The following is an 8,763-nucleotide window of genomic DNA, read 5'->3' on the forward strand; positions in this document are numbered from 1 at the left end:
GCATGGATGTTCAGGATAATCTTTCTTACGATGAAATCCCAGTTGAGATCCTTGATTGTCGGATTTGTAGACTGAGGAACAAAGATGTTTCCTTGGTTAAGGTTCTTTGGCATAATCAATCCATTGAGGGAGAAACTTGTGAAGCAAACCTGATGTGCAAACCAAGTACCCTCACCTTTTATCCGCAAACTCAAATTCAACTTAAGGTAATAATTTTCCATAGATTGACTCTTTTCCGTTCTCTATTTCGGCTATGTAATCCATCTCATGTCATTACATACATTCAGTTTAATTCGTGTATCATATTTCAGACTCAGTTATGTAATTATGTTTTCGATCAAGCATATTCATTATATGATCTTACTTACTTTAATACTCTCAGATAAACAAGTCTTATTTGAGGAAAAATGTTCCCAAGAGGGAGATATTGTAATACATCGTTGATCCTAGCACAATTCAGCTCACTATTGCATGTTAAAGGGATCCAAGACATAAAAATTTCACTAAATGTTAGGACTTAGTCATTTCCAAGGCCCCTAAAATTCGATGATTTTATTTTTGACATTTCTGACCTCAGAACGTTGATTTTTAAGTTGATTTATGATTGGGGTTGTTAAAGTTGTGTCGCAGGTGAGTTTTATAACTTTTAGACGAGCGCAGGGACGCGTTTGGAAAAGCAAAATAGTGAGATCACCAGGATAGACTCGCAGCTTAGGGCTTATCTAGCCTCCCTAGATCCTATGGTATAGGGATTAGCCCAACACTCTAGAGCCTACAGTGCAGGGTTTAGCCAACCGGCCTAGAGCCCACGGCGCCCCCACCCTTTTTTCTTTAGCTTTTGTTCCTCGTTACTTAAGGGCATTTGGGTCAATTCTTCTCACCCAAACTCATCCATAACACGAAATTTAGGTCCCTAAGGAGCATTATTCGCCCCTTTATTCATTAAATTTCTCAAGAAAACCATCTTCCACCTCAAGAACAAACCCTAACCCATTCTCAAGGGATCAAAGAAATCAAGCTTCAAACCTCAAGAAATTCTAAAGAATCTTCAAAAAATCATCTAGTGAGGTATGTCTGATGTTCATCCATGGGTTCCTTTAACCAATAGAGTCCAAGAATCCCTTTTTGGTTTTAAATTATGAGTTTTCATATTTAAGTTAAAATATCTCTATGAATTTCTTGTGAATTCAGTTACAAGTTATGTTTATATGTGTTTTGAAGTGGGGTGAGTCATTACATATTTTAAATATTGCAATCTTAATGTTAAATCCTGAGGTTACGATTCTAGTATTGTAATGATATTATTCTCGCATGCTTTATCCATTCCCATGTTTTAGTTCATCACTCTAACGTGTTTGCTGAAATGCCGTAGTGTTGGGTCTTGAACAATGATCTCCTACTTTGGTTTTAAAGCTTTTACATGGCATTATTTTTAATTCCATTCAGTGCTGGTGGGTTATGAACACTCGATACCATTGTGTTTTACATGAATTTAGCTTTTCAAGTATATAGATAGTTAATCCACAACTTTTATCAGTATACTTAAATGTATATGATCATGGTGAGCACTATCAGTTATGTAATAATATTTAGTCTAGTTTAGCCTATTCCAGTATCAGTGTCAATTTAGTTGGGAGTAGGATTTAGGGCTACTTAATAGTAAAGGGTATGACCCTTAGTAGCAATCCTTGAGTTATAGAACTATGTAGCATGCGTAGGTTAGAGAAGTCTACCTAGCAGTTGAGGATTGACTAAGTGTCTACCTGCTAATTGAGGGTGACACATATCTCGTTATAGCACCTGTCAGTTGAGGGTGACTCCTTAGTCCTTTGGGACACTAGTTTAGAGGATCCACACAACCAGTGTTAGTACCTATGGCATGGTACTAACACCCTTCAAACTAAGGTTATATGTTGGACCCTGATTAGTTCAAATTGGGCAATGTCAGTTATATGATTCCTCCCACAGTCTCATTACAATATTCAATATAATTTTAGTTCAATTTTTCTTGGCCAAAGGTACAAACTTTCAGTTATTCAATTATACAGTTTACAGTCATTCAGATTTTAGACTTATTTTGGATTAAAGATTTATTCCAGGTTTTACATGCCTAGATGTTATAGTTTTCATGCATTCATGTTTGGTTATCTCATGATATTCAGTTAGTCCTTATTTCATAAACACAATACCCAATGTAAATAAGACTAACGTAATCTCATATTCTATTGCATTCAAAGTACTGACTACATAATCCTTTTTGTGCTATGATATCTTATATCATAGGTTTGGACGCATAGTTTCCCGACCGCAGTTATAACTCTCCAAAGCTGATACTCAGAATGATACACAGTGCCCATGACCCCGAATGACCACAAGCTAACCCATGACTGATATCTGTAAACTGAGTACTGAATAATAGTAATAATATTGTAAATGCAGAAACATGAACTGAAAGGCCATAAGGTTTAATACAAGTATATAACTGAAAAATATGGTATAATAATACCAAAACAACTGATATAATTGTCTAAACATACTGTATTCTAAAAGCCTCTAAACTATCTAAATAAGGAGTTCATGGGACATGTCCCCAACTAACTCCAACTATTGACATAAACTGAAAACTGAAATAGTAATGTGATCATTATGTCCTCGAAGGATGAGAACTCACTGCTAACTCTGATCGCTGAACTGGGATATTACTGGTTCTCTGGAGCTCGTGCTTCTAAACCTGTGGTATAAGACACCAAGAGCAAATGCATTAGTACTTTGAATGTACTAGCATACAAGTGAGGTAGGCTGAATGCAACAGGTTCTTATGCATGAAAAATACTAACTGACTAACTAACATGAACGTAAGAATACAGACATGAATATGTAACTTTAACTGACATCATGATAGGACTAAATTCTAAGTTCTGACTACTGAGTTTACTAATCACATGGAATTGTTGATATCTGATAGATAAATACTATGATACTAATAAATGAATAACTATTTTTGATAGTTCTAATTATGAAGAACTGGTTTGGTTGACTGTGTCTAATAGTCCTGAAGATGAATACTGATAAGATGAGTTTTGATAACTGATATAACTGATAACATGAGTGGTTGTATCTGATAGCCCTGAATCTGATAGAACTAGATGAGTTTTGTACTGTATCTGAGTAACTAAATCTTAGTTTAGTCTTATCTGGTGGGTGATCTCTAAATCTGATGATACCGTTACTGATTGACCATAGTTGAGATCAATCCTATCTAATGGGTGATCCTGAGTCTATTTATAATGATAATGAGTGACTGTATCTGACAGTCGTAAATGTATACTACTGAGCTGAATTGACTGTATCAGACAGTCCTAATTCTGTAATTAAAACTGTGTGATGTATTCATCTAACTGACATGCTCATACTAAGATAACTGGGGTCCAACCTGTAACCCCAACTGGACGGGTGTCAGTACCACACCTCTGGTAAAGACAATTGTTGTGGAGTCAGTCTAATCTAGCGGGTGACCCCTAGGATCAGTCCTATGCATTTAAATGCTCTAATGGGTTATCCCTGAGTATGTCAGTCCTATCTAAAGGTTGACATCTTGTACCTACGCTGGCTACGTAGTTCTGGAACTTAGGGATTGCTTTTAGGGATCTCAGTCCTCTTTAGTGGGTGAGTCCCCATCCCTAGGCTCGCTTGGTGCTGAATCCTACTCCATCTGAAAGACAATGAACTGGTTAATTGAACTGAGCTGATTAACTGAACTGACACTAATGGTATTGTCTAACAGAGCTAAACTGAATTTACCGAGTTCCATTGACTGACGGAATATACTGAGTTCTGAGGACTGACTGAGAATACTGAAGTTACTAAGATTGACTGGGAATATTGAGGTTACTGAGATTACTGAGCTACTGAAATTACTGAGATTTCTAAGATTTTCTGAGTCATATAACTGACTGAGTTCTATGGATCATAGCTTGGCTGAGGAGATCATGAAAACATGACATGGCTCTAGGAACACAGCTAAATGTTCAGGTACAAGTAGCCCCATGACTCGATGAGAAGAAACTGACATAGAATGGCTTACTTGAACACATGACCAATAACACAATTCATAATTCATATATTGAAGCACTTCATCAAACATGTGATATGCATAAGCTTGTACATACATGGGGATTTCATGATATCATACTAGTTGGGCATATTTCCTTCATCTAGGCATTTAATCATACACATGGTAGGCATAGAACATGTAGAGAAAATTATACAACAATTAATCATAATGATTTATCTGTAATTTCATCATCCTAGGTTTATTTATCGGTTCACGTGAATATACATCTATACAAATCAATTCCATATAAAATTGATCACCCAACATGGATTTGAATTCAATTGATCATTCTCAAAGTAAACAAAACAAACACAACATGAAATTCATTAAGAAATCCATAAACTTGAACTAAGAAAAGAGATTCTCAGGCTTCATGGACGAAAGGAGTCCAAGAATGAAAACTACACATACCTTATATTGTAATTCTATGAAGATTGATGGAGAGATTCTCGAAATTTGACGGTGAATTCCCTTGGAATTAAACCTTCTATGAAAACCCTAGGTCTTGTTTCTTGAGAGTTTTTTAGAGTAATTGAGTATAAGTTGCTGAATTATCGCCAAATCTCGTGTTATAAGGCTTATATAAGGTAGAAAATTGACCATTTTAAACCTAGGACACGTATTTAATTTCTAAGAAAATTTCCCAATTTTCATCCTTGGCGTGACACGCCACTATCGGGCCAAGACACTTGAAAGTGACAAATAGGAAATTGCACGGTGGCGCGACGCAGAGCTATCGCGTTGCCACCTTGTCTGCGACCTGGAAGTTTGGTGCGATGCGCCGCTAATATGGAGCAACACTAGAAATTGACAATTTCCATTTGAGCTATCTTTGCGACACGCTGAAGGCTCTGGTGATACACTGTCTCACTAAAAAGTCTCTAACTCTTCCCCCCAGGTGTTGGATTTGGGCGAATTTGGTAATGATGGAATTCTTATTCAATTCCCCACATGATAAAAAGTGAAAATCTTGAAAATACCACATTTATAAAAGTGGATTCATCTTTCAAATAAAGCTTCTAACATTCTTGGGAAACTTTTCAAGGTAGGAAAAGTACGGGGTATTACAGTAGTTAGATAGTGCAGCGTAATCTAGCATCCGTAGTGGTAAGATCTCATCCATTAAAGACATTTTATGCTTATCCATTTATTTCATTCTTTCATTTCATTTAGTTAGTTGAATTTAGTTGGGGGTCTATCCCATCCACTTTTCAGTTAGCTTGGAGGCTTTCACACGTTCAAACAGTTAGTTAGGTAGTCAGTCAGTTACTTTTAGTTTTTATTCGATGTTTCAGACTTATGATTGATTCGGTAGTTCAATATTGAGATATACATTTCCTTCACAGTTTATCTTCCGCACATGTGTTATTTTTATATTTTATTTAGTGCTCATAACAGGTACCATCTTATGGATTAGCTTGTGGTCACTTATGACTCTAATCACCATTGTCGTGACTAGGGGATAGCCTCGGATTATGATAGCAGCTCACCCTTTAGTTAGAATAAGACCTGAATGACAACTGGGGTCTCCAAATAACTACAGTCAATAAAAAGAAGAGCACGTATAGTATCAGCACATAAGAAATAATAATATGCTGGTAGGATCATTGGACAACTCAAAATAAAAAGAAAACATAACTAAAATGTAGTACAAGAAGACAACCATAAACCCTATCATGAAACTCTATTTCAACTCCATAACACTTACCCATGTAACAAGTACACCGTGGATTTTAGTCAATATGTGTCAACAAGGATAACAAGTTAAGTAAACTAAGACCACTAATAAGAATCCAACTCAATGCCCCTGACACAACTATCGTATAATTCATGTAACAATTACACAAGTAATAGACAACATAGATTTACTTCACAACTTGCAATTAACCTGAGCAACACAAGGATCTGTAAGTACAACAACAATGGCAACTATCATGGATCCCGATTTACAAAAAAAATCCACCGTTGGTGATTAATTACATAAACCTGATCACTTAAGAGATCAATATATAATGATAACTCTTAAGATTGGTTAACTTAAGGAACCAATATAATCAAGAAATTACACAATTCCCAGTTCACTTAAGGAACTATCACACTTGCTTGTACCTTGTACACATATTCTAAGTGTCTTATGTGTGTGCCCATTAGTCATGACCTATAGGGGATGAGCTCTTGACCATCTACCAAAATCACAAACATCAAGTGTCTTTCAACTTTTTACAACCAATATTGTTGAGATGTATAAATACCAGTCTATTCTACAATAATGACAAATATCCCAAAAATCAAAACCACAATGATAACCTAAACAACACTTTAAAGGACCAACAGGGTTTGATATGGTTCATTATATGTAATTGACACTTAGGATATCAAATAATCATTCACTTTTATTGAACATACATTGTACAAACAATACTAAGAATTAGGTATTATACACACATAGTACAAATTGGGTTTCAACAACATTAAAACTATCACCTACCTCAATCCAAGCTTGCACCACTCAATTAAGCTTGAGCTTGCCTTTATATATAATTTTTTCTTGGTCATGGTCTAAAAACATGAATAAAATATATAATTAATCAAATGACCTACCATGTTGAGTAATACAGCCTAATCCCTAATACCAAGGCTAACATCATGATCATTCCCCTCGTTTTAAGATTTTTCTATAATAATTCAACTTAAATCGACAAATTTTATGGCTACAATAGTGAATTATAATCATGCAAGAGTAAAATTAATGATTAAAAACTAATATTCAAAGATTTTACACCTAATTTATCCCCTTAAACCAAAAAATCTGCTAAGTCAAGATTAAATCCTCTAAAAAACTCGTAAACCAGTAATTTTAAGATTAATTATTCAAAAAACTAATTAACAAGGATGAATTAGTTACCTATACAAATAAAATTGATGGAAACATAATGAAAATTGCATAATCCATTCCCCTAAAACAAGTTTAGAATAATAAACTATTTTTGAAGAGATTTCACCATTAATTGTGATTTATTTTGCTATATGTTACAACTCTGGCATTTGAAATTGTATGAAATCTTAGAATTAATATCGAAACCACAAGGACTTGTCGTTTAACTATTCACTTAGACTAAACAAATTCTTATTATTTATTTAAGCGATAGAGCAAAAGATGTATGATTTAAAAGATAAAACATAATATGAAAGTATACTAGAAATGATAAACTTGGGGTTGAAATAATATCAAGGAGTACTCTAGGGTCAAGACATACTCATAATCATGCATAACTATGATTTCTAGCTTGTTAAGTTATTTATCATGACTGTTGATTTAGGAGGTTGATATTAGGAATCGAGAATGGTCATCCTCTTGAGTCGTATATCCAAATTAGTCTCACAACTACATCATTGAACGGAAATGTGAGGGTATAATTCTAATGCATTATGTTATCTTCCCACTTCTTAACCAAGTGTGGCAACTAGGTATATCTCTATCCTAGCCATAAATCACTCCTAAATTTCACTACGATGTGATTCACACTCCCTATGTTCTTCAGTCCATCCCTCCGTTCTCATGGTCAATTCAATTTGAGCTATGTATTTCTTTATTTGTAGCTACTCATCAAATTAGTAAGCACAAAAACCTAAGAAACAACACATACATGATAAACAATAAACCAAATATAAAACCCAAACTAAATAATCTTGTTTGTAGACTTGAACCCTAGAAGAAGGGTTTCTTAGAATCTCAGCATTTAAACAAACATTATAAGGCAACAATAATTAAGTAAAGCTTAGATAATTAATAATAGAAAACAAGAACCCTTGTTCTAGCTTGCTTGATTTTGTTTTTCTCCCAAGATTGTCTTGTTTATGTTGTGTATTTTGATTTCGTATTGTGGAATGCCCTAAATTTTAACCTAAACTTTGATTAATGGTTAGAAGTTTGTATAGCCTTCAATTCATGATACAATTATAATCTTTTTCCCCCATTAAACTAGGACTAGGAACCACATTTTACCCACTTAAAAGGTGTGCGCGTCTTAGAGGCCAAATATGGTGGTAGGGGATGATTAGCATGGATTTTTGTAGGGTGGGTGTATTATAGTTCTGGAAGTGTGGTGGTGGCTGCGTGGCGCAGAGAAGGCTGCAAAACAACACAATTTTTCCTAGTTTTGTTCCTTAATCCACATCAAGCTTTCTTCTTGTTTCCTCACCGATTGTGGCTAATTTTTAGCTTCATTTATCACATAGAGAATCTCAAATATACTCCTACAACATCTCATCATAGGATTTAAACCAAAAAATACACAAAACCTGTCAAAGCTACACAAGAAAATGCATAACTTAGCCCAGTTTAACTAGTTATCTCATCTAACCTTCCCTTGACCATTTTGACTCTTGTATTGATTAAATTGAACTATAAACCGCCTAAAAATTAGTATTAGAAACAAATTACACAAATATAACAAAATATGTATATCATCAGATGAAACCATGCTTAAAAATCCTTAAAAACTAAGCTAAGCCACATTGATAATAACCCTAAGTGTATAAATACACTTAATATCGCTATCCAACACATAAATCCTTGTTCATCATCAAACAACTCTTTACACTAATTAAAATCAAGGGAGACTCTAACATCACTTTTTTAACTAAGA

The sequence above is a fragment of the Capsicum annuum genome, chromosome 3 (genome assembly GCF_002878395.1).
Source record: "Capsicum annuum cultivar UCD-10X-F1 chromosome 3, UCD10Xv1.1, whole genome shotgun sequence".
NCBI lineage: Eukaryota > Viridiplantae > Streptophyta > Magnoliopsida > Solanales > Solanaceae > Capsicum > Capsicum annuum.